The sequence below is a fragment of the Petromyzon marinus genome, chromosome 17 (genome assembly GCF_048934315.1).
Source record: "Petromyzon marinus isolate PM22_M1 ecotype Great Lakes invasive population chromosome 17, UKy_Petmar_22M1.pri1.0, whole genome shotgun sequence".
Lineage (NCBI taxonomy): Eukaryota > Metazoa > Chordata > Hyperoartia > Petromyzontiformes > Petromyzontidae > Petromyzon > Petromyzon marinus.
In genome coordinates, this window is record NC_133683.1 from 1,189,500 (window position 1) to 1,216,485 (window position 26,986).

Here is a 26,986-nt window from a genome sequence, read left to right on the forward strand (position 1 = left end):
TCCTCCTCCAATATTTGAGGCACCGCATCCTCAGCAGGGTCATCCGCACTTCGTCCCATGATGTTTTCCAGGCTGAGCGATTCCCCCTCCCCCAGGACCTCACAAAAATGCTCAGCAAATCTGCAAACCTGTCGCTGGGGGTCGGAGATTGTATCACCCTTCGTTCCCCTAATGATGGTGTAGTGGGTATAAATTGACGAATAAACTTCTGATGAGGCAAAACGATATTTATTGTCTTGGCCCCTTTTTGGGCCATGGACATTAGCCCTGGCGTGATAGCGCTTCCGCCCCCTATTGACGATAAGGGGAAGCTACCAGCCCACAGAGTGGTGAGTGACGATTACCCCTACAATGGTAATAGGTGTGGCGCTGTAGGTTACTTTTTTAATGGAGTTAAATAGGGATTTGTGATCGCGGGCCACTGAGGCAGACTCCATCTCCTCAGCAACCCGCGACCACCACCCATCCTTGCAGCGCCTCATGGCTCTCCGAACCTCCGAGCGAAGGCTGCGGTAAGCCTCCTCATTCTCTGACGTGGAATGCTGTAGACGATTAGAGTGGGCCTGTCGCTTTTTCTCAACCATCCTGAACACCTCCTCTGTCAGCCAGGGTCTCTGGGGAGGTCTGGACCGCGTACACAAAGCAGCCATTGCAGCTGCATGAGTCACAGGCCTAAACCTCGCCCATTTACCCTCGACATCAGGAGGAGTGGGGGACGATGCTGTCTCACTCACACTCACTCACAGCACGAGGCCGACTCATTACATCTCGCGGAGGATCGCGCTGCTGAACAAAAAAAGTTCCGCGGTTTCAGTTTGCAAGCGCGAGTTCGCGTTTTAAGGCGATGGGGGCCGTCCATAAATGACGTCACGCACCTGGGGAGGGGGAGTCAGACATTTGTGACGGGGGGGGTGGGTTTGAGAAATGTGACGTCACATCAAATGCGCAACTTTAAATAAATATAGACAACACGTTCTACTTAGGTAAATAGACTTTTTAATGTTTTCTCCGACAACAACTGAGTGCAGCACCACATTAAATACGCGCTACAATGACAATAGTTTACAGCGATTTGAAGCATGTTTAATTTTCAAAATGTAAATATGGTTTGGGGGGGGGGGGCAGAGCTTTGTGACGTCATATTTGACGTGGGGGTCTGACTTTTTGTGACGCCGTGTGACGAGGGGGGGGGGTCAAAAATCGTCCAAAATCGCGTGACGTCATTTATGGACGACCTCATATAAAATAATTAATATTTCATGGCAGTTGGTTCTGAAGTGCGACTGTTTGTAATTTGGGCGCTCGTAAGTCGAGGACTGTCTGTAAATAAAAATTCCAATTGTGGATGTGGGACTTGCTGGTAACAGCTTCTCTTCACAAGGCAGCAGACATCGTGCTGCTCACAGCAGACATCGCGGCTGTCGCGATTTTCACCTGAAGACGATGGCTTGTGTTGCTATCGAAACGTCGTGATTTATTTTGTTTTATTTCTACCTACGTGACTTTACCGAAAGAACCAAAGAGTATGGATTCCTGCAGTCACAAAAGCTTCAAATCAAGATCGGTTTTAATTATTTATCGAGTGTGGGTAGAATCTGTGCAGAGTTGTGCTGTTTCCCCATGTGCAAGGTGGGGGTCTCTCTGGGTTCAACTCACACAGAGCCAAACGCTCATTAATGTAATTGCCAAATATCTCATTGCAATGAGAAACTTCTGAAAAAAAATCAGTCTTTAGACTCAATGAGGCTTTCCTGGGTAAATAGTTAATATTGTAATAATTAACATGAGAAATAATGAAGTTCACTTATGAGTGCCACGAATAGTACTATACTGGACTTTCAATTAAGACTATTTAACGTAGTTTTTTGGAAAAAGTGTCCATTCTCAACACTTTTTGACGGGCCCTCATGCAGAAATTATATTGCAATCTTACATGAGGATTGGGAGTCAAGTGTGTCATGAATAGGGACTGAACGTATGGTGCCATAATTCGTTTGCTGTTGTGTATATACAAAAAGGATCTCTGGTGGGTAACATTTGTAAAATGGAGATAGTCATTGTTGTTCATATACAAAATCTTATTTGGGTGATAATTTGAAGCTTTTGTGACTGCAGAAATCCATACTCTTTGGTTCTTTCGGTAAAGTCACGTAGGTAGAAAAATAAAAGAAAAAATAACATATAACGATGTTTCTATCGCAACACAAGCGGTCGTCCTCAGGTGGAAAAAATAATCCGCTGCATCTCCGACCAGCGCCACCTAGCCAGTGAACTGGAGCACATATGAAGTGGGTAAATAATCGGCGGAGAACATCTTGCGAGGCAACACGATATTTATTAACACTCTATTTTACAGGGTCCCTAACACAAAGGGGTAGCGGCCCCTTCACCCGATACCTGGGGAGGTATGGCCTCCGGACTACACGGGCCCTAACACTGGGAACCAGTTAATTCCCCGTCCTCTGGCTGGGGGCCCTAGGGGAGGCTATGCTGACCCGACCGTGCCAGGGACTTCGGGTCCTGACCACTGGCCTCACTGAGCTCCGACCCTTGGAAGGACGACGGAGCTTGGGGTCCAGGGTCCTAACTTCAGCCCAGGTCTTCAGCCTTCGGCTTGGAAATGCCTGAGCCGGACCCTTGAGAGGTCCGACTTATATACTGGTTCGTGGCTTGCTCCGCCCTAGCCATGCCTCCCTTCCAGAACTTTCTGGAAGGTGACATCATCTCCCAGTCCCCCCTCCCAGGGTCCGGGGAATGTGTCTCAGGATCCGCTTCCCAGGGATTGTCGTTGGCCCCTTGGGCCATAGTCATTAACAGTGGCGTGATAGCGCTTCTGCCCCCTGTTGACGAGAAGTGGGAGCTACTCGCTAACAGGATGGGGAGTGCCGATTAATGCCTCTACACATACACCAAGCCCTCAAGATGAATGAATACTCAGACCACACAATCCGCAAAGCTGTATCTCCAGCCATGGGGAGACAACCATCTGAGGGCCCAATCAAAATCATCACCTTGCCATACATAGCACGTGTCACCAAAAATATTTCCAAAATCTTAAACAAACACAAGATCCAGGTCCGATTCAATACAGTACACAAAATCCATGACATGTCTCGGACCGTGTTCGCGAACACAAGGCAGATTTGAAACACGGCAGAACCAATACCTCTGCCGTGGATGATCATTGTTATAATGCAGTGGGCTCGCACAATATTATTTTTTCCGAGACCTCCCATCTACGTGTAACCGGCCTCTGTTCTCCAATCCACGTATTCTTCCTCTCTGTCTTTCTCAGTGTTCCATAATAACGATTGTTTTTTTTATTACGCATTTAATTTGGTTTGCCGCTAAATTTGGTAAATTCCAACTGTGGGTGGCTTTATATTTTTAGCCAAAACTTTTAGTTTCACGATTAACAACTCTTCCACATGCGACTCATCTCCCTGGGCCTGCCTGAGCTGCTGCTCCCTGGGTCTACCTGAGCTACTGCTCCCTGGGCCTGCCTGAGCTGCTACTCCCTGTGTCTACCTGAGCTGCTGCTCCCTGCGTCTGCCTGAGCTGCTGCTCCCTGGGCCTGTCTAAGCTGCTCCCCAGGTCTACCTGAGCTGCTGCTCCCTGAGTCTGCCTGAGCTGCTGCTCCCTGGGCCTGTCTAAGCTGCTCCCCAGGTCTACCTGAGCTGCTGCTCCCTGCGTCTACCTGAGCTGCTGCTCCCTGGATCTACCTGAGCTGCTACTCCCTGCGTCTACCTGAGCTGCTGCTCCCTGGGTCTACCTGAGCTGCTGCTCCCTGGGTCTACCTGAGCTGCTGCTCCCTGGGTCTACCTGAGCTGCTGCTCCCTGGGTCTACCTGAGCTGCTGCTCCCTGGGTCTACCTGAGCTGCTGCTCCCTGGGTCTGCCTGAGCTGCTACTCTCTGGGTCTACCTGAGCTGCTCCCACGGCTCCCGTCACGCAGCGGTCGCAGCGCCACCATCGAGAAGCCGGAGCGGCGCCTGGGAGCCGTGGACGCCCTCCCATTTACAAGACACCGGGCATCTGGGTACAAGCTAGTGCTAGCTCCACACCTGGATTCCACCACTCCACTCCACCACCAACTTCCACTCAATCAACAACCACCTTCATTTGGACTGCATTGACATTCACCGAGAAACTGGACTAATTCGCCGTCCGCTTCACAAAGGCTCTGGTCCTGTTTGCGCCCCACAACTTCCTCAATACGTCATCACAACATACGACACGTGCACCTAACCAATCTCCGCCCCGTCCCTCGGTCCTCTCAATTCACCACGAAGCAAAGTCACCTGAAACTGGCTTTGCTCAACACCCACTCACTAAACAATAAAAGCCTCATTTTAAATGAATTAATTACTGACAATAACCTGGATTTTCTCTGTATCACTGAAACTTGGCATAAACCTACGGACTATTTCGCACTCAACAGGACTACACCTACAGGATATACATACATGGACAAACTCCGATCTGAGGGGCGGGGAGGTGGTGTCGCTGCAGTGTACAGAAAGGACATTAAAACATCCACCATCTCCATCCCTGCTGTTCACTCCTTTGAACACATCACTTTCAAACTCTCTGGTCCCACTCCTCTGGTCACTGCCATAATCTACCGACCCCCCAAACCAAATCCTTCCTTTCTCTCTGACTTTTTAACTCAGTTATCTGCCATCTCACCTTCAGTTCTGCTCCTGGGAGATTTCAACATCCACATTGACATTGACTGGAAATTTGCTATTGAATTCCTGGAACTGCTACACTGCTTCAATTTCACCCAACATCTCAACTTTCCAACCCACAGCCGTGGTCACATTTTGGATCTGGTCTGCTCTACTGGTCTCACCATACCGCTCCCCGAGCCCCACAACCTCAACATCTCGGACCACCTGGCAATCACCATGAACATTGATCTCCCCATTTCTACAACCAAGGACAAAAGGACAACTTCTTTCAGAAATCTTAAATCCATCTCTAGTCCTGCCCTTTCAGCCTCTCTTGCCAGCAAAATATCCTCCTTCCCCCCACCCATGACTGACAACCCTTCCGACCTCACCAACTACTACAATGAAACACTTTCCACCAGTCTCGATCATCTGGCTCCCATCAAAACTAAAACTGTCTCATTCACTCACTCTGCTCCCTGGTACACTCCTATTCTGTACAAAATGAAATCCCGTAAGCGTCAGCTTGAAAGGCTCCATAAGAAAACTGGTTTAACTGTTCATCTACAAGCTTACACAGATTACCTTCAGCAGTATAAGGAAGCTCTTAACACTACCCGGTCCACCTACTACTCACACCTCATACATTCTGGTTCTACCAACCCAAAGGCTCTTTTCTACACAGTAAATACACTTCTCAAACCCAATGACAATATCGTCAACTCATTCACAACTGATAAATGCAACACCGTTCTATCATTCTTTCAGACCAAAATTGACACCATTTACACCAACCTGTCCTCTTCTTCTGCTTGCACTGTCTGCTCTGTCATTCCATCATTTGTTCCCCCCCACCACACCTCTCAGCCACTGTCTCAGTTCTCCCCAGTGTCGCCGGGGGAGCTGTCTAAAATCTTGACAGGGATGAAAACATCAACATGTGTCCTGGACCCCATCCCATCCCACCTCATCAAAGACTGTTTACCAGCTATCTCCATACTCATCACAAAAATCATTAACTCCTCTCTCAGCTCTGGCTCAATCCCACGTTCACTCAAACTGGCTGCTGTCACCCCCATTCTCAGAAAACTTGGACTTGACCCCAACATTATGTCAAACTTTCGGCCCATTGCCAATCTCCCCTTTCTGTCTAAGATACTGGAACGCAATGTCGCCAAACAACTCAAAACCCACCTCTCCTCAAATGACCTGTTCGAACCATTTCAATCCGGCTTCCGTTCACAACACAGCACTGAAACAGCCCTCCTCAGAGTTACCAACGACATCCTCCTCTCCGCAGACTCTGATGATAGGATCTGCACTATTGAGGAGTTCTGTTATATTGAGGAGTTCTGTTATAATGAATCTGTTATAATGAATCTTGCCACCTTATGTATGCCTTTGTGAGTTCACATATGACACAGGTGTAATGCGGTTGACCATTGTCTTTTGTTTCAGATGTGCGAGAGCAACTCCGCTGCGAGTCATGGTGGTGCTGGGAGAATTGCCTTTACCATCGATGGCACTTCACCAGCACCCGTCTCGACCCCACCTCAATCCAGTAGAGTTACAAGAGCGAAAAAACTAATCTCTTGTGACGTCTGTGGGAAAAAATTCCAACTGGCATGGTGCCTAGAAGCCCACGTAAGAACGCACAAGGAGACCCATGACCAATGGTGCGGCGTATGCGGACGAAGCTTTGATCAGCAAGGAAAATTCAAAAGGCATATGAAGACCCACGAAAAGGATTACATGATAAAGGGTGCACCAGGCTTGGTGAATAACGGCAGTTTTGCCAATGCGGTTTTGAATCCGATAGAGTCACTAGAATCCGATAGAGTCACTAGAGTGAGAAAACGAATCTCTTGCGACGTCTGCAGGAAAACATTCCAACTGGCATGGTGCCTAGAGTCCCACATGAGAATGCACAAGACCGATGGTCAAAGCTGCAACATCTGCGATCAAAGCTTTGATCGGCCCTAAAAACTCAGAAGGCATATGGAGTAACCCACGGAAAGAACTCAAGGGGCGCACGTGGCATGGTGAATGACGGCAATTTTTGCCAATGCGGTGTTGAAGGTGTGTCAGAGCTACTCGGCCGCGAGTCATGGTGCTGGAAGAATTGCCTTTGCCATGGATGGCACCAGCAGCACCAGCAACAGCAGCAGCTTGTCGAGTCCTGGTGGTAAGGAGGCAGAGTTGCAGACAATGCCACCTTCTGCAAAGGGCGCACCTGCGTGCAACGAAGTTATTGCTATCACAGCAACCGCGCATGGAACGAAGGCGCCTGCTGGGAAACGCCACGCCTGACCAGCGCCCGTCTCGACTCCACCTCACTCCCATAGTCACTAGAGTGAGAAAACAAATGTCTTGCCAAGTCTGTGGGAAAGCATTCCAACTGCCATCATGCCTAGAGTCCCACATGAGAACGGACAAAGAGACCCCTGACCAATGGCATCTGCGGTCGAAACTTTGATCAGCCAGGCAAATTCAGAAGGCATATGGAAACCTACGAAAAGGACTATCGAATATTTCTTTGCTGTTCTATTACTGACGCTATCAACAGAAGGTGTGTACCGGATTAATTACACTTGTGGCAAATGCGATGTTGGGCAAACAGGACGAATGATCAGCACGAGACTAAAAGAATACCACAGAAATATGAAATGCTCACAAATACAACTGTCAGCAGTAGCAGAACACGCGTGCCCACAAAGACACTCAATTGATTTTGATAATGTTGAAGTTTTGTGCAAAACTTGTTACTACTGGCCAAGACTAATTACAGAATCTATCGAAATTTAAAGAAATAAAAATAACTGCAATCGTTTGGATAGCTACCGACTTAGTGCTGCATGGAAGAGAATCATCAAATTACCGTTTGTACAGCTATTTTAGTACACACAATGGACACTAACTACAAGATTAATGGGCTAGCATAATGTGCATGTATAATGTACGTTGATTCATTAATCCCCCCACCCCCCCCCCACTGTGCGCTCAAAGAGAGCACAAGTGTTGTCATCACATCTACGCCTCTATATAAGGAATTAAACAGGTGGACTTCTCCCAAACCTTGTGTTGCCTGATGAAGCTAGTTGTAATTACTGAAACGTCGTACTCTGATAGTAAATGTTGTGGCTTGGCTCTCCAACACACCACACACCGGTGTGCTGTACTAGTGATGAATTGGCATGTTCTGTTTACGTGACAACCCTTACTAGTTGGCTGTCGGGTGGTGGCGGGTTTAACGACATATTTACGCGATCCAACCCATAAAACCTGTATTACGGATATTTGTCGCGAAAGCCTACGTGTTAAACTGCCATGTTTTTTTACGTCTATTGCTGTATTTTCTTACGTGCAATATATTTAATAAACCATCCTAATTTATTCATATTTTTGTTCATAGTTATATCATTGTTGCGCGTGCGGTGTGGTCAGTGATATTGTTCAGTGGATCAAACCGAGACAAATATTTTTACAGCGGCTGTGGCTACACATTGCAACAGCGCATTCCGAATGGTGTAGAACGCATCGCCCATAATCTGTATCTGTGTGCAAACACCAGGTATGGTTGGTAAGACACACGTTTGGTTTTAAATGAATAGAACTCGAGCTTCAGCCATATTGTTCATTATAGACCCCACTTTGTAAGAATTAATCACGCAAACCTTGCGCCTGATTCATTTGAGTCGGTGTGCTCATGAGCAACAGGGCATTTGTGGCAAGGTGTTAATGTACCACAGATTAGCACGGTTGGCTACGTACACTGCGAAAGAAGTTCAACACATATTCTTTGGGTCTTTCCGTAAAGTCACGTAGATAGAACAATAAAATAATAAAAATAAAGTGAATAAAAAAGTAAAATATATCACGACGTTTCGATCGCAACACAAGCAATCGTCATCAGGAGAAAAATGATGAAGATTGCTTGTGTTGTGATCAAAACGTCGTGATATTTTTATTATTATTTTGTATTCACTTTATTTTTATTATTTTATTGTTCTATCTACGTGACTTTACCGAAAGACCCAAAAAATATGAATTCCTGCAGTCACGAAAGCTTTAAGTCAAGATTCAAGTTCAACACACTTTCATACATTGTGGAAAGCGAGTATCCTCGCACGTACAATGCACTGGACCGCATGTTCATGTTAAGTGAGTCGGGGGCTTTGTCACTGCCTACCCCATGATATAAATAATCTCAGGGAATTCAATTGCAAGTGTGAAATCTCCCTTCCGGTGGGCATCGAGGATGAGTCATACTCTGGCTTGCCAGGAGGCAGTGAAACACAACTGTGGAATCCTTTCCATCTGCACGGGATAGAACGTTGCCCCCTTGCTCACATTCGTTCGTTTTCTGCGAGTGTACTGGTTTCCCCCCACATGTAAACACTCAGTAACTGGCTGCAAATATCGGAATGTAAAGAGAACCGCAGAGCTTGGGCGATTGTTGGGAGTGCCGGCTCACCGCCTGGCTGCTGTCTCCCCGCTCGTCTGTGGGAGACATATAGAGGTACTGAATTAGATTTATATTCTCTACATAACATGATTCCTATATACACAAAGCACTCACCGCGTGGAGTACAGCAAGTGATATTCCACGAAATAAAAAATAAACGTACATGACCATAACAGAAGCCAATGGGTACAGCTGTGCATACACATACACACATATACACGATTCCTACTGATGGTTGGAACGATTCACCACTGCCGGAGAGTCAAGGAATTGTCATGATTCAGGATCATGAATGCAAACTGTCCCCGTTCTCAAACCTGAGTACGATTTAAAAGGTCATAGAACGCCTTTGTCGGAAGCAATTACTTCCCCATGTCACTGCGATGGGCAGATTCATGCAATTGCAGTCGGCTTACACATTGTCAGTAGACCCCCCCATACGCAAGCGTACGCATTTGGGTTAACCCCTCCTCCCCCCTCCATGCATACATACTAAATGGATGCCCCCTTAACAGCCACACCACCACTCCTCACACGAGACAAGCACGTGACTCTCGGTGTAAATGGAGCCGGAGCGCGAATGAACGTGCCGATGCCCCAAGTACAGTTGCCACCATTTCTACGACAGAGCAAACCCAGGCACATTTCTCAGCGAGCCCAGGTCTATTGTTAAAACTGTGCAGTTCACGGTGATAAAATTCAACCATAGCCATACCCGGGGTACCAGATCTCGGCACAAATCAATTCCTGCTGCCACCCGAACACTGTCCGGGGGTCAAACGCAGACAGGTGGCAGCCCCAGTCGCGAGGCCACATCTGCGCCGACTCACGGTAAATGTATGCAGGGCCAGCAGGAAGAGCCCCAGGATCTCGGAGCGCAGCCACTGGTTCCACGCGCTGTCTCGGTCCACGTCCTCGCGTGACAACACTTCAAAATCACCTGACCGGAAGGAGGGGGGAGGGAGAGTAAGAAGGTACGAAGGGGAACCGTCTAACTCTTTCACAGGGACGCGTTCTTCGCATGCGTCACCCTGCAGCCAACTTCTCTGCTCTCGTGTGTGAACGTGGGTCAGTTTGGTTTAATCGTTCAGAATGAATGGGGCATGACCCTGGCCCTTGTGCAACTTATTATTTTCCATGAGATAATACCAAACACATAATTCATGTGTGAGTGTGTCTGTGGCCTGCAAGCAAAACCTACATTCTCTCGAGTCATATATCGGGAGCAGTCACAGGTGAGAAAGCATTGCCGAATTCCTTGAAAGGCTCAACTCTCTCCAACTTATGTTGAAAGCATTTACAGTGAGGGAAAAAGTATTTGATCCCCTGCTGATTTTGTACGTTTGCCCACTGACAAAGAAATGATCAGTCTATAATTTTAATGGTAGGTATATTTGAACAGTAAGAGAGACAGAATAACAACAAAATCCAGAAAAATGCATGTAAAAATGTTCTAAATTGATTTGCATTTTAATTAGGGGAATAAGTACTTGACCCCTCTGCAAAACATGACTTAGTACTTGGTGAAAAAACCCTTGTTGGCAATCACAGAGGTCAGACGTTTTTTTGTAGTTGGCTACCAGGTTTGCACACATCTCAGGAGGGATTTTGTCCCACTCCTCTTTGCAGATCTTCTCCAAGTCATTAAGGTGTGGAGGCTGACGTTTGGCAACTCGAACCTTCAGCTCCCTCCACAGATTTTCTATGGGATTAAAGTCTGGAGACTGGCTAGGCCACTCTAGGACCTTAATGTGCTTCTTCTTGAGCCACTCCTTTGTTGCCTTGGCCGTGTGTTTTGGGTCATTGTCATGCTGGAATACCCATCCACGACCCATTTTCAATGCCCTGGCTGAGGGAAGGAGGTTATCACCCAAGATTTGACGGTACATGGCCCCGTCCATCGTCCCTTTGATGCGGTGAAGTTGTCCTGTCCCCTTAGCAGAAAAACACCCCCAAAGCATAATGTTTCCACCTCCATGTTTGACGGTGGGGATGGTGTTCTTGGGGTCATAGGCAGCATTCCTCCTCCTCCAAACACGGCGAGTTGAGTTTATGCCAAAGAGCTCCATTTTGGTCTCATCTGACCACAACACTTTCACCCAGTTGTCCTCTGATTCATTCAGATGTTCATTGGCAAACTTCAGACGGGCATGTATATGTGCTTTCTTGAGCAGGGGGACCTTGCGGGTGCTGCAGGATTTCAGTCCTTCAAGGTGTAGTGTGTTACCAATTTTTTCTTGGTATGGTGCCAGCTGCCTTGAGATCATTGACAAGATCCTCCCGTATAGTTCTGGGCTGATTCCTCACCGTTCTCATGATCATTGCAACTCCACGAGGTGAGATCTTGCATGGAGCCCCAGGCAGAGGGAGATTGACAGTTATTTTGTGTTTCTTCCATTTGCGAATAATCGCACCAACTGTTGTCACCTTCTCCACAAGCTGCTTGGCAATGGTCTTGTAGCCCATTCCAGCCTTGTGTAGGTCTACAATCTTGTCCCTGACATCCTTGGAGAGCTCTTTGGTCTTGGCCATGGTGGAGAGTTTGGAATCTGATTGATTGATTGCTTCTGTGGACAGGTGTCTTTTATACAGGTAACAAGCTGAGATTAGGAGCACTCCCTTTAAGAGTGTGCTCCTAATCTCAGCTCGTTAGCTGTATAAAAGACACCTGGGAGCCAGAAATCTTTCTGATTGAGAGGGGGTCAAATACTTATTTCCCTCATTAAAATGCAAATCAATTTATTACATTTTTGACATGCGTTTTTCTGGATTTTTTTGTTGTTATTCTGCCTCTCACTGTTCAAATAAACCTGCCATTAAAATTATAGACTAATAATTTCTTTGTCAGTGGGCAAACGTACAAAATCAGCAGGGGATCAAATACTTTTTTCCCTCACTGTAGCATTAGTTCTGCCCGTACCTCTTTGTGCCTGTATAGTGGGCAGGCAAGTGTGGTGGAGCAGCAGGTCCAGCACATGGAGTGTCCAGCAGAGGAGAGGAACTCCCCGTGGCCGTGGCCGGGGAAGCAGAGGTCGGCGGCGCTGGGAGCGGCGTCAGTTGCGCGGCGTCTGTGGGAGAAGGCACAGGCCTCTGCTGAAGATTATCATCCGCAGACACATCACACGGCTTGCCGGACACGTCACACACTCAGCCCTGTGATTGTGGAGGTGAGATAGGTTCGCGCGTGGCAACGAATGGCTTGTCGCTGGACAAACATCGACGGCAACATCGGGAGAACGCGGCACGAACTCGTGCAGAGTTTCTGGCACCGTATGAATTTACACTCCTTGTAGGTATGTACGTTGAACCTCGTTCGCGCCATACGTCAGCCAGCCGTGCTAATCGGAGGTGCAGATGGATGCAATTGAAGGACGTGGAGCAGAGGTGTCAAAATGAAAAAAATTATTGATACAGAAATTACACAAGTCCAGGGGACTTCACCAAGGCCGTGTTATCCCAGACTCTGACAGAGCACAAATGAAGATTGCCAATGACAAAAAATGGCTTCATAACTATCATTGTCAGATGGCACACTTGCATCTTCAGTCTTCAGTCGGCGTCAGTAATTTAAGAATGCACGCATGATGCGTGACACCAACTAAAATGGCATCGATGCTGACTAATCACATCCTCTCCAAGATGTGGAACTCAAGAGACGAGGATAGCCTCTTCCAAACAGGACTACCCTTGACAATTGAGTTGTCGCCTGGGTAAAAATAAAATTAACTAGGAGATTTCAACTTGAAAATCCAAACCATCGCACCAACAGTAATGGACGGAATCCTATATGAGGCGCACACTGCAGGAGCTTCAGGTGGACTCTGGTACCTGCTTTAACGTCTGTGTGAGAAGCATCTTCTCCCACTGAAATTCAAACAAAGTTGACAGTTAGACAGGACATGTTTTAAAACATCCGCAGTAAAATTAAAGTATGTATACCATTAAAGTAAACTATTTTTTATTTGCCAGGTAAAGCCCATTGAGAGCTATATAGCTCTTTTTCAGAAGCGACCTGGCCACAAATTATAACTTAACGAAGTGGCTTATCACGTGGAAATTTATAGCAGCCAAATACTCTAAACGCATTACTTACAAATAGCTCACAAAGCGGTTATCCTCCCACTACCCTTGGGTTACCTCCTGTCCCGGTCCAGCCGAGACAGTCTGTGAATTGGCATCTGTGTTTGGGTGGCATGAATTAATTTGTACCGAGATCTGGTACCGGTACTGTGCTGAACTTTACTACTGCATCGTTGTTGACAGACCTAGACAGACTGAAACATAGGTCTGGGTTTGATCTCCATAGTGGAAAAGGTGGTAACCCGAAAACTAACCCAAACCCTTCCACATTTAACGATAAACACTTTCAAACCGAGTTCGCTCGGAAATGACCCCACTAAACCGCACGTATGTAAACGTTTGACTTCAGTGGTTCCTCCGCCGCGTGCGAACGATGAAGTGCACGGCCTCTCGTGATGATGACCTCACACCCGCATGACTGCACGAAAGGCGGTGCTGACAAGCATGAGGCAGGTGGAAGAGGCAAAACGAGGAGGCAAGATTAGAGTGCTGTAGTCGGTGGGGTATAGTGGGGCCTCTTTCCGAATGATTCATTAATGTGGAAATGAAATTGGTCAAGAGTCTGTTACTTTGTAAATATTAGCATGTATCTACTTTAATACCAAGTCTGCAGGGGTGGGAAAGATGAGGTCTATTCATTCTGGTGAGCAAAGGGAATTTAGACACTCCAAGTTAAGTCTGGTGACATACGGATGAAATGCACCTTACAAATGTAAATAATAATGATTATTAATCCATCTTCACTCCCACGGTGTTTCCAACCAGGGTTAGGCCATGTAATGATCTGACGTGCTGTACACTTGTACAGTGTTACTGAATTATTGTATCATTATGAATTCAATGCCCCTTCTGCGACCTTTCCCTAGATCCCCCTCTGGTGTATAACCTGGCCTGCTGACGTCAGGGCCGTAAGCCGCAGATCCCTTTCCCTGCCAGCAGCCAGCGCTATACTGTTACATTACGATTCTATGCCACGACACAGGGACTCCTCTACTTACGAACATTCGACTTACGAACTTTCAGAGATATGATCAAACCTGTCCGTATGTCCCGTTTCCTGTTCGGACCGAGAGTCACAAGTTCAACCGCCGCACAATAGGTGGTGATGGTGGCATCTACATCTGCAGAACGTGAAGAACCAGAGGCAACTGTTAAAGCCATTCCCCGTGTTTAGTGTATAAGCCGTAAAACGTGTTTGAAATCGACGGGAGTAAAGTTGGACTCACAAACAAAGCGACTTACGAACAGACCTCTGGAACCGAACTCGTTTGTACGTATAAGAGTCTGTATATGGTGGTCACTCTGAACAACACAGACCCAGCCTCCTTTTTACTATTTTTGGACCATTAGGACACTACCAGACGCATCTTTCTGTGCTAACGACCACACAATACACATTAGACGAGTCACAACAGGTCACGTTTAATAGTCTAAACTTGTCTGGAGCAAGTCGCATACGGTAGACATTTCTGCACATTTGCAGAATTACATGTCTATGATAAAGGAACAATGTGTATTGCATTACACAGGGGTGCTTGATCATGTGTGGATGCAGATTCCCGCAGCAATACAGGGAATAGGTTGTTCGCAGCGCCACTGATTAATCAGAATCAGAATCTTTTTGATATCCTGGAAGAATCCGATGAGCTATGAAGATCTTTTTCACATATGTCCAGTAGGTGCGGGTCAGCGAGCTATTTCCAAAACCGATGAGAGGCAAGATGGAGAAAATGTAAGCAAATTGCTAAAAATACAAAGTACATACATTCCTGCCAATTTGTCAACAAATGCAAGCTTGGGCAAGGTAGCAACACAACAACCACAGCTCCAGACCACGACAAGACTCCACAAAGTCCCTCAATTGCATTGCATCAAAATTGAACGTTTAATGAGCGATATTTGAAATAGCGTTACCAAATGACAATATTCCCTTCGAATACCTGACTAATGAATGAGGCTAAGACGCTTGCAGTAATGTTCAAATATGCATCACAAGCCATTCAGAAGTGGTAGGCCTCACGTGACCACAGGGCACCACAGTGGCAATATGTTAACTACCTCGCCTGGTACGCAGGAGGCCGTGGATTCAATCCCGACCCTGTCGCCTGCTGTATATTTTGAGGTTGCATGTCTCTCTCACTACATTTAGAATAAACATCACGCGTTTAGAGTATTTGGCCTCTATAAATTTCCACGGGATAAGCCACTTCGTTGAAGATAACATTTGTGATAGCCAGGTTGCTTCTGAAAATAGCTCCATAGCTCAGTGGGGCCTCAAACTGGTAAAATCAAAAATATAGTTTGTATTCTTGGTTCTTTCGATAAAGTCGCATAGAAGGGAAACAATAAAATAATAAAAATATAAAACAATAAAATTCTCACGACGTTTCGACTGCAACAAAAGCAATCATCATCACCTGCAGCCACGAAAGCTTTAAGTCAAAATATAGTTTAGTTTAAAAGTTCTAGTTTGAGAATGGCGGTCCGATGGGAGGGAGTGAAGGGGTATTGTGAGGAGGCGTCATCGGGAGTGGAAGCTGCTGGTGGGAGCATGGGAGGTGTGGGGAGTGTGAGGTGCATCGGCATTGTGGAGAGAGAAGGGGTGAGAGTGTTGTAAGCGATGGGGCTGGGGGAGGAGTGGTGGATATGACGATGTGGAAGCTGTGTCGGTGATGAGGTGTGTGCTTGAAGTGAGGATTACATGGGGAGCGGTGCCGAAGTGGTTAGCGCACCGTGCGACGGGATCCGGCGACCCGAGTTCTATTCCAACTCACGGCCAACATCGGTGACGAGTATCTGAACCAATCTCGGTCCCATCCCAGGTCTATTCTGCCTTAAAATGAGTATCCAGGTTCGGTGAATGTGAGGAGACAAAGGCGGCCAGGCGTGGTGCTGGCCACCCATCCCATCTCAGCGTGTCGACCCCATGGCACCTGGGTAATGGAGGTGGTGATGAAGATGGTGACGACGGTGATGATGATGTTGATGACGATGGTGATGACGAGTCACTCACTCAGACTCACAGAGCCACACTCAGAGACTCACAGTCACTCACTTAGACTCACAGAGCCACACTCAGAGACTCACAGTCACTCACTTATAATCACAGAGCCACACTCAAGAGACTCACAGCCACACTCAAGAGACTCACAGTCACTCACTCAGACTCACAGAGCCACAGACTCACAGCCACACTCAGAGACTCACAGTCACTCACTCAGACTCACAGAGCCACACTCAGAGACTCACAGAGTCACTCACTCAGACTCACAGAGCCACACTCAGAGACTCACAGAGTCACTCACTCAGACTCACAGAGCCACACTCAAGAGACTGACAGAGTCACTCCGAGAATCACAGTCACTCACACAGACTCACACTCACTCAAGGAGACCCACAGACTCACTCGCAGACTCACTCACACAGACTCACAGAGTAACTCACACACAGACTCACACTCACATACTAGTTCTGACACACACACAGACTCGCAGAGTAACACGCACTCAGAGACTCACAGAGTTACGCTCAGTCACTCACTCAGGGACTCACAGTCACTCACTCAGAAACTCGCACGCACTCACAAAGCCACACTCAGAGATCCAGTCACTCACTCAGAGACTCAGAGCCACACTCAGAGACTCACGCTCAGTCACTCACTCAGAGACTCACGCTCAGTCACTCACTCAGAGACTCACAAAGTCACTCACTCAGAGACTCAGAGCCACATACTCATAGAGCCACATTCAGAGACGCACGGAGTCACTCACTCAGAGACTCACAGAGTCACTCACTCAGAGACTCACAGAGTCACTCACTCAGACACTCGGAGACTCACTCAGACTCACACAGACTCAGAGTAACTCACACACTCACAGACTTACACAGTAACTCACAGTCACTCCCACTCAACTCAGTCTCACCGGGTAACACACTCACAGACTCGGAGTAACTCACATGAACTCACAAAGTAACTCACTCACACAGACTAACAAACAAAAACAAAGATCCCCAGTGAACCCTTAACAGACTGTAGGGGCAAGTGCTGTTAGCGAGCACCTACGAAGGCCGGCACGGCACACGAGGGGGTGGGTGGCCAGCACCACGCCCGGCCGCCTTTGTCTCCCCTATTGGCGATGTTTACACACCGCAACCAGGTACTCATTTGAGGCTGAGTCGACCTAGGGGAGGCCCAGGATTGGTTCAGATAATCGTCACTGGTCTTGGCTGTGAGCGGGAATTGTAGAGCAACGCGCTAAATGCTGCACTACCGCTCCCCCAAACACCGATGCGTCCGTGTGTTCACACACATGAATCATTTGGATGTAGAATAAATGTCCGTAGGCTTTCAGAATTCCCTAGAATTATTGTCTTTGTACGCAGCTCCATGGTCAGACATAACTGTTTATAATGCCTTCCTGCCTCATTGACTATCTTTTGAGTTGAGCGGCAACCCTGTATGGTTACTCCGTGCGGCTTCGCCTCAGTCAAGCACGTGTGCTCCCGTTCAAGGGGCCAATCAGGGAATGGGTCACAAGCAGGAAGAAACTGTAACCGTTCACGTTTTGTGCCGTCACACAGCGGAGACCTCCTCCAGAAGCTGGACGAGACCTATGGCTTATACGCTGCGACTTTTGTCCGTCAGTATGGAATTAGTGCCTCAGTTCGTGCAGTTGTAGAAAATGAGAACACTCTTGTAAACCTTAGTAACAGGATTTCGAGATATCTTATTCTACACCGCAACAACACTCATGCCACGACTTGCTATTTCATAAACACAGATAGCCAAAACTTGCATAGAAATACAACTTTTCATGTGGATCTCTGTTTGCTCTCAACAACCAACGCTCCGCGGAACATTTAATATTTTCTAATTTGCGTTAAACAACGACCACTGCCCTAAGCAACAATTCCGAATGCCAAAGCTAAATGATGGGCGTAGCAGTGTAGTAGTTCGCAAACTGCACTCAGAAGTTAATGACCCGAATTCGATTTCTGGCCACGGCTAAAACAAGGGTTTGGGCGATATCTGAACCTGTCCTTGATCCCATTGCCTTCAAAAGCCCCCTGAGCAGCATGGTGAGGTATGGCCATACAACCGCCTTGATTAACACGGCATGGGGTAGGGAGATCTTCAAGCATGATTATATTTTCAAAGGGCAGTAAGTGTTCAACAAAAATGAGTACATGAAATCTTTGAGTAAACCGCCATGAACCAATTCAACAAGACGCAATCTCACCGACACACCACGAGTTTCACTGACAACCACTCTGTCTTTTTTGCAGGCAAACATCTTGGTCAAAGACCACATCAGTGGCAATATCAGGCTCACGGATTTTGGCCTCAGCATCAGCGAGACCTGCCCAAGTGAGTGATCTAGCTGCCCTGTGTGTGTGTACGTGTGTAGCAGCATGTGTGTGTGTGCGTGTCACAGTGTTTGTGGGGAGCGGTGGTGTTAACGGTTAGCACGCTGCGCTACGAGCCTGTTTAAGCTATATGGGGGGTCTTTGTCTTCGTGCTGTGGTGGCGTGGTGGTTAGCACCGCTTAAAAAAAGTGTGGTAGTGACACTGATACCCTTCAAACGTTACATTTCGTCAATCATTTGGCCAGGATTTCAACTCTCAACCTCCCAGTTTTGAGGAGGGTAGTTGTCAAACAAGAGCCAGTAAACCAGTAACAATTTTCATAATCGATTGCTGGTATTGAAAGTCTGGAGCCAGTAGCCAATCCCATTGGAATTTTCGTCGCGGATGGCTGATTTACGTGTGATTTACATGTGATTTACGTTTGCAAATGTACAGATCGCATGGCAGCCCTAAGTTCCTATGTCCTCATTCCTCACTTAACCTTTTCCCGTTCCGAGACGTCTGCACATTACAGGGTGGTGGTAGGTGTCCCCGGTTCATCACTGAATCTTGAAACGCGCAAAGCGGCTCGGCGTTAATTTTATTCAGAGAGGCGTCGCAGCGCCGTTGCTTTTAAAGAAGTTGTTACTCACCGCAGAGAACTCTCGCGACATGACAGCTGCACTCTATGATAGCTGGCACCAGTGTAATGAAAATAATTTACATTTCTAAGTGCTACCCAGCTGATACACGCATTTACGTGGGCGATCTTTGTCATTGTGCGTATTTTGAGTGCCATACGTGACTGCGTGTGCATACCCTCATCTATTCTGCACTTCACAAGTACAGGTGAATAATGTGCAAGTGCCACCTTGTTTGGTCACCTGTCTGTCCGTGTGCTGCTAGGAGCTTGGTGTCTTGGCTCGATGTGGTACATGGCCCTCGAAATGTACTTTGGGCTCCCGGTCACATGCAGCGCGGACATGTGGTCACTCGGATGTGTGGTGGCCGAGATGCTCCTCGGGAACCCGCTCTTCAAGACAAGCTCGGAAGACCACATCGGCTATTTCATCCAGGTATCTGACGCGTAGGAAAACACCATTGCATATATGTCCAGTTGGTTATAAGGTCCTGCTGTTGAGCTACAAGGCTGTCAGTGGGTTAGCCCCACAATACTTACAGGAGCTGATCCACTCATGTACACCAATGAGGTCCGTGAGATCTTCTGATCTCCTACTCAGTTTTCTGAGGTCAAGTCTCAATTCCTGGGGGCGATCGGGCTTTTTGCCAGTGCAGCTCCGAGACTATGGAACACGTTGGCCTCTGATAACAAGACAGAATTTTTAAAGCTATTTAAATCTCGCCATGGAAACTCACCTCGGTAAAATGGCCTATTCCCCATAGTTTTGGTCGTCTCATTTCCTCGTTTTGGTCGTCTCATTTCCCTGCTTTCCATACACCGGGCGCATTGGGATCATCGGATTAAATGCGCCTTACAAATATTAATTATTATAATATATACATACTGATGAATTATATTATTATTATTGTAACAAACCTCGAGCCCGATACGGCACCACCAAACCGGGCGTCATATTTCCCATGGGACCGTTCCAACTGCGCCATATAAAGGAGGAGGGAGGGTTTAATTCGAATTTGAACCAACGATGGAGTCCACGATAAACAACAACAGCAGCAGCAGCAGGGGGTTGGTTATGACTGATGGCGCACGACGATCCACCAGCGTACAGACCCGCTGTGCGATGGCTCATGAGACAAAGCTGGTTACGTGCAGGGCTGTCGTCATCCTCTGGGCCTTTCACTGGTCACAAAATGTCGCTCAGCTGCCGGTACACGGGAGAGGAGTGGACGTGTTCACTGCGTGATCACGCACCATTTGCATGAGTAAAGAAGTAAAAAGAGATTTCGGGTTCGTCAGTAATACCAGAGAATCAGAGCGTCAGGCTGATGTCCTTCGGAATGATTACTATTGTTATGATTATTGTAGTTTGTTGTTAATCCCCGAGGCTTTCAGAGCCTGTGTTGGAGAGCAACGAAGCCGCACGTAGTAACCACGTCATCAATTAAAGACCAAATATGTATGCTTCGCCTGATGATAGAGATAAATATCTGCAAACAGTATGTACAAGAGCAGGCAAAGTTCATTGTACATCGACGTTCCAATGAGACAAAGTGCAGCGTATGTACGCTCTGTTCACTCGAGCGACGGACCTCATCCAACTCATCCCTCTTGTGATCTTGGTTTCAGATGTTGGGGCTCCCACCCAAAGCCATGATTGACGCCTCGACCCACAACATTATCTCCTTTGGTGAGTGGACAGGGGGGGTGGTGAGGTGGTGGTGTTGCAGTTCGTAGCTGTTGCTGCTGCTGCTGTCACTGCCCGGAGAGTCGTGGCCGTGCAGCCGCGTGTCTCGTGCTCTGTGCTTGAATAGAAAGGCATGGAAACTGCTTCGCGTAATTTAAAAATGAACTATGCTTTATTTGGGTTTAAAAGTCACAACAGTCTTGGCAACGTACTCGTCAGTATGTGTTGAATTAGTGCGACAGTAAGGAGTCTTATGAAAAAATACTTTAAAAGGAACGGTTATGTTTAGGTAGCACAGTATATTTGGAAAACCCATAGGGATTTGCAATCCAACAGAGGACGTGTGTATTAATTACATGGAATTCTGGCCATCACATTTTTCATGAAGATGAGTGGCCGTTTTTTATATTTCAGCATGACTTAGCACAATTTTAAAAAATTGTGTTGCAGATGTGACGGTATCCTAAATCAGCATAGAACAGTTCTACCATAGTACAAAACAACCACAGAGAACAACCCTCCACACAAACTGTGGGTCCTTGATTGAGAAATATATTATGCTTAAAAGCACGCTTGTACAACAAATTACCATCCTCTCCAAGTGATGCAAATAATAATATAATACTAAAATAAACATCAAAGTGTCTCCGTGCTCAAACAAGTATCAGGAGTCACGTTGAAAAGAAACAACAAAATAAAAAAATATGAATTACTGCAGTCACGAAAGCTTTAAATCAAAATTTAAAAGTATCAGGAGGTTCTCGTCTCCTCCAGTGGCCCAGAGTTGAGAGTGGGAATTTCACTTTCACGCTTAGGAGCCATCCTTTCCACATGACTACTGCAAACGTCTCACGAACGGTTACAAATTTTATCGACCCTGGAGGGATGACAGGCTGTAGTCGACCGCCAACATGGAATCATATTTGCAAACATCGCAATTGGAGGGTTAAGGACCGCCGCCGCATTGTACTGATCGCCACAACTAATTCAGTGTTTCTCTCTTTTTCTCTCTCCGATAAACAGACAAAAAGAATCGCCCCGTCGTCAACGGGAAACGGATCGTCCCGTGCTCCGTGTCTTTGAAGGCGGTTCTGGGAACCCGCAATCAAAAGTTCATCAATTTTCTCCACGGGTGCCTTCAGTAAGAGACTTGTTACTCTTGTCTACATTTCACCTCGTACAATTAATTAAATATAAATCACTTTGCGTCTACCATCAACATTACTGGAAACGATCTTAGACCTCACGTGTCGTTTGGGCTAGGACTGCAAAGTTTTGTGTCACACCGGGGCATCGTTTCTTCATCTCGTCGCTTTTTAAAATAAATATCGTTTCTGACAAAAGTGTTGAGGATAGAATTGCTCATTTCGCCCGAGACCACGATTCAATGAAGCGATTTTAGAATGCAACAGGCACCTGACTCCCTCCGTTTGCCTCCTTGGCAGGTGGGATCCCCAACTTTGCCTCACACCCACGGAGGCCCTCAACCACCCATTATTGTTGGGCGGCAGGGCCGTGCTACCGCAAGCGAACTTCCCGCCTTTCCCAGCCATGGACACGGAGCCGGTGGCGGCCTGCAGCCTCTCGGCAGTCCCCCGTCTCAGCCAGGGGGATTGCCAAGTCCCTGCTGCAAGGAGGCAGACTTCGGAGTCCACTTGGTCAAATCAGAATACTGCAGGCTCAGTTTCTGGGAGCGAGTGGGCTTCGAACTCGGATTGGGGAATGGAGTCGGAGTGGGGAGTGGAGTCGGCAGGTGACTGTGTGGTAACACGCCTGTCTGAAAAATTCCCCAATCAAAGTGGTGGCACCAATGACGTCATCGCGGAGGAGGAGGAGATGGTGTCGGCCACGAGACAAGAGTGAGTTTCCACGAAGAAGTGCACCTTGAGCAAAATGTGTATTGGGGAGGTCATTCAGACAATGTGTCTCCTGATATAAATTAGCATATAGCAAACACCATCGATCATCATAAATTAGTTACTTGAGTAAATTACACATTCCTATAGCAAGGGCAAGTCTATTTATATTACAACCACTGTTGATTCCCACAATGTGGTATTCACGATTGAGAGGAAGTAAAAAATATTGAGGACACATGAGATTTGGGTTCTGTATCAGATGAGACAAGTTCTGTATTGTAAGAACGGGGAATCTGTTTCATGAGGAGTTGTGAAATGAGGATTCTGTAATGGCATTCACCTCTTTAGTTCATCTCACTTGAAGATGTAAATATCCCAGGGCTCCAAAGGATGTAATATCTTATCCCTAACCTCATCTCCACCAATCTGCAGCTAAATGCATTCCTAGTAAAAATATATATCTTAATTATAAATATATGAATTGCACTGCATCCCACTTGGAGGTGCTGCGGTTAGAGCACTCCATGATCACTGTACGCTTGTGAGTTCAAAATCCAGGTCAAGAAGGTTAACAGCTTATTTATCAACCTGAGCTATAGTCAAATAATGAATCCAATTTTGTGGGAAGTCAACAGCAGTGATCCTATTATACACCACCATTGGCTCCTGTTATAGGAATGTAGCATTCCGCTACTGGCCATAGTGAGAGATGTGTGGCATCCTCCTACCTCGCATTTGAGCGGCCGGACACATATGAGGTGCACTGCAGCAACCAGTGTAAGCACAGCCGAGAATGCATGATGGGGCAGACGGTGGCATAATGAATACGTGCATGTTTGTACGTTGAAATAATTTTGAACGCGTACGTAGCCGATCGTGCTAACCGTAGCCGACCGTGCTAACGATGGCGCGTGCGTCCATTTGCCAGGCGGGGCCCTGCTCTCCAACCAGGCAACAACAACAACGAGGAGGATGATGATGATGCCGTCGACAAGATTGGGCCAAAGGCGTCACGCGGGCCTGGACGGAGATTCTCCCGCCTGAGGCGGAATATTCGGGGGATTCTGCGATTCATTCGGGAGCACTGTTTCTGTTACCGTGACGATACCGCTGAATAAATCCTGTCATGCGGCTGGGCCCTCCCTGCCCTGTGTACATATTTTTCAATGTTACTGTCGTTTTTGCCTCACTTCTTTCTGGTCCAATGACTCAAAGACTCACGGTTTAAACTGAAGATCCCAGTGGTCCTCAAAAATATTTATGGGGACTCCTTCGCTTACAAACATTCAACTTAGAAAGTCTCAGAGATACGAAGAAACCTGTCCATATGTCCAGTTGCCTGTTTGTACCGAGATTCATAAGTTCAACCGCCACGCAATAGATGGTGGTGGTGGCATCTACATCTACACAACGTGAAGAACCAGTGGCGTCTACGTCTACAGGAGATTATACAACTCTTAAAGCCATTCCCTGTGTTTAGTGTACACGCCGTACAACATGTTTGGAATCGACAGGAGTAAAGTTGGACTTACGAACAGACTTCTGGAACCTAACTCGTCCGTAAGTAGAAGAGTCCCTTATATGGTGGTCACTCTGAACAACGCAGACCCAGCCTCCTTTTTACGATGTTTGGTCCATTAGGACGTTACTAGACGCATCTTTCTGTGCTAACGACCACGTGATACACATTAGACGAGTCACAACAGGTCACGTTTAATACTCTAAACTTGTCTGGAGTAATTCGCATACGGCAGATATTTCTGAAAATTTGCAGAATTACATGTCTATGGGAAAGGAACCATGTGTATGGCATTACAAGGGGTGCTTAGGCGTGTGTGGATGCAGGTTGTTGGCAGTGCCACTGATTAATTAGAATCTTTTTTTTATCCTGGAGGAATCCAATGAGCTATGAAGCTCTTTTTACATATGTCCAGTAGGGGCGGGTCAGCGAGGTATGTTCAAAAACGATATGAGAGGCAAGACGGAGAAAATGTAAGCATGTTGCTAAAAATACAAAGTACATAGATTCCTGCCGATTTGTCAACAAATGCAAGTTTGGGCAATTCAGCAACACAACAACAGCACCAGACCACGACAAGACAACGCAAAGTACCTCAATTACATTGCAAATTAAAATCGAAAGTTCAATGCGCGATATTTGAAACAGCGTTACTAAATGGCAATATTCCCCTCGAATACCGAATGAACGAGGCTAAGACGCTTGCAGTAATGTTCAAATATGCATCGCAAGCCATCCAGAAGTGGAAGGCCTCACGTGACCACAGGGCACCACGGTGGCTGGGAGATGTTAACTACCTCCCCTGGTACGCAGGAGGTCGTGGGTTCCATCCCAACCCTGACACATGCTGTATATTTGTCTGCTATAAATGTCCACGTGACGATAAGCCACTTCGTTGAGCTATCATTTGCGATGGCCAGGTCGCTTCTGAAAAACTGCTATATATGCTCAGTGGGCCTTGCCTAGAAAAATAAAAATATTTTGTCAATTAGTAAATAAATGAAGTATATAAGTTCCAATTTCATTCATACATACATTTCCAAGCTTGGGAAAGGCAGTAAAACAATAGCAAAAACAGCCACAGTCCACACCAAGACAACATACAGTGCCTCGGTAAAATTGTACTTTAAAATTGAACTGTGGATACATTCAGTTTAACACGTAGGCTTTCGCGACCAATATTATTCATAATAAAGGTTTTTGGGTTAGATCGCGTTTATTTATAAATGTGTCGTAACCCTCCACCACCCGACACGGCCAATCAGCAAAAAAAGTGTCACGTTGACAAAAGACAAATAATTCACTACTTTAGCCCACCGGTGTGTTGAAGAGTGAATCCACATTTACAGTTTGAGTACGACGTTTCGCTGGTAAATACATGCAGCATCATCGGGCAATTCGCCAGAATGGTAAAGCCCTCGCTTGCTCCCGGTTTTATATAGAGCAGCAGGGTGACGTCATCACTTAACTCATATCAGGTGCAGTGATTAGAGGCGGAGGGGGGGGTATTGTAATTATATAATCGATTAGTAATCAGTCATTGGTTATGATTAGTAATGAGTTGTAGATTAGTAATTATTTAAATCAAAATGTAATGTGTATTATTTAGGCTACAGGCTTAGTGCGGCCTGGACGCGTATTATTAAATAATACACATTACATTTTGATTTAAAGAATTACTAATCTACAACTCATTACTAATCATAACCAATGACTGATTACTAATCGATTATATAATTACAATACCCCCCCCTCCGCCTCTAATCACTGCACCTGATATGAGTTAAGTGATGACGTCACCCTGCTGCTCTATATAAAACCGGGAGCAAGCGAGGGCTTTACCATTCTGGCGAATTGCCCGATGATGCTGCACGTATTTACCAGCGAAACGTCGTACTCAAACTGTAAATGTGGATTCACTCTTCAACACACCGGTGGGCTGAAGTAGTGAATTATTTGTCTTTTGTCAACGTGACACTTTTTTTGCTGATTGGCCATGTCGGGTGGTGGAGGGTTACGACACATTTATAAATAAACGCGATCTAACCCAAAAACCTTTATTATGAATGTGGATACATTGTTAAGAATACAAAAAAATAGTTTAGTTAAAAATCATTTGGTTGATAAAGACCTGGGTAGTGATCTGCGATTATTGAGTGGGGGTTTGGGAGTCGCTGACTGGGAGGAGTGGGAACGGGTGAAGCCGGATCTGCCACGCGTTGCGCTCACCAACTCGAGCTTCGCCGGGACAGCAACAAACGAAGAGACGGAGAGAGGAGCTACCCCGGGTTTACATCGCCACGACTCACGACGCACACAACACACACGGCACATGCCCAGGGGGAGGAGGACGATGACCACCCCACAGTGCGATAGCTACGACTCCCCTTTCATTTAGTGAGCCATCCTCACACAACGCTGCACGGAGTGTGCACGGAGTGTGCAGCGTTATCAATGAACACGGCACTACCACTGCACGGAGTGTGCAGTGTTATCAATGAACACGGCACTACCACTGCACGCGAGCAATCGGCTGCTTAGCGAGTTACACGGCATGGTACGGAGCTATTAACGCGACACGAACCACAGCGTGTTCCCGGGGTACTCAACTACCTTAGTTTCTCAACTACCGGGACTACTCAACTCAATATTTCAAGAGGCGCAATGCACTGTGGTGAATACGAGACAGTGGTCCTTCATAAACAACATCACCAAACA

General features: G+C 46.7%; 1 long non-coding RNA gene across 1 annotated transcript; it reads right to left on the reverse strand.

Moving 5' to 3' along the window:
* Positions 1-12,063: 12,063 nt before the first annotated feature.
* LOC142924793 (uncharacterized) lies at positions 12,064-26,552 on the reverse strand. The gene is made up of 3 exons (XR_012941865.1): positions 25,586-26,552; positions 12,965-13,000; positions 12,064-12,204 (listed from the first exon to the last, which is right to left on the reverse strand). It is a non-coding gene; the product is annotated as an uncharacterized LOC142924793 (long non-coding RNA).
* Between the last annotated feature and the right edge of the window lie 434 nt (positions 26,553-26,986).